The sequence below is a fragment of the Orycteropus afer genome, unplaced genomic scaffold, assembly GCF_000298275.1.
Source record: "Orycteropus afer afer isolate SDZICR_OR568_19922 unplaced genomic scaffold, OryAfe1.0 scaffold00091, whole genome shotgun sequence".
In the NCBI taxonomy this organism is placed as follows: Eukaryota; Metazoa; Chordata; class Mammalia; order Tubulidentata; family Orycteropodidae; genus Orycteropus; species Orycteropus afer.
The window spans coordinates 3,380,136-3,380,917 of NW_006921678.1; the positions used below are offsets into that span (position 1 = coordinate 3,380,136).

Sequence of the window (782 nt, forward strand, 5' to 3'; positions counted from 1 at the left end):
GAGCTCCTCAGTTGCTCATAGAAAATCCCACCTTGGAGTTTACAAAGACTTATGGGTAGAAAAGCCACACTAAGTAATTTACTACACCACAGCTGATAAACAAAAGGTTGGTAGTTAAAACCTACCAGCTGCTTCATGAGAGAAAGATGAGACAGGCAGCACATGTGAAGATGTACAGCACTGGAAACCCTATGAGGCAGTTCTGCTCGGTCCTTTAGCATAGCTACATGTCAAAATCAAATCAACCTTAATGGATTTTTTGTTTGTTTGTTTACTTTATGGGTTGCACATTTCCTCTCACAAAGACTAGTGAGAAGGGGAAGAGAGAAAGACAATTTTTAAAGTCTGTTTAATTTAAAAAGAAGCACTGGTAGCACAATGCCTAAGGCATTTGAATGCTAACCAGAAGGTTGGGGGTTCAAACCCACCTGCCACTCTGTGGAAGCAAGACTGGGTGATCTACTTCTGTTAAGATTTATTGTCTCGGAAGCCCAAATGGCATCACTATGAGTCGGAATCGACTCGATGGCAGTGAGTTTGACATTTTGCTTTTTGGTTAATTAAAAAGTAGCAGCTGGAGTAAATGGTCCATTATTTAGCTAACAGCTAATTTACGCAAATTTAAATATTTTAAAAGTTGACCCAGAAAAATGGAGTCTCACCAGTGAGCACCACGTTTATTTTTCACTCTGGCATCTAAGGACTTTAAGAACTAGGTACAACAGTTTGAATTGGGATCTTTGGTGCTCTGAACAGCTCACTGAATCAGAGTGCACCAAACA

At 40.0% G+C, this 782-nt stretch overlaps 1 protein-coding gene across 1 annotated transcript in view; it reads right to left on the reverse strand.

Moving 5' to 3' along the window:
- Nucleotides 1-782, reverse strand: part of SLCO6A1 (solute carrier organic anion transporter family member 6A1) — a 263,122-nt gene that overhangs the window by 81,771 nt on the left and 180,569 nt on the right. The window lies entirely within an intron of this gene.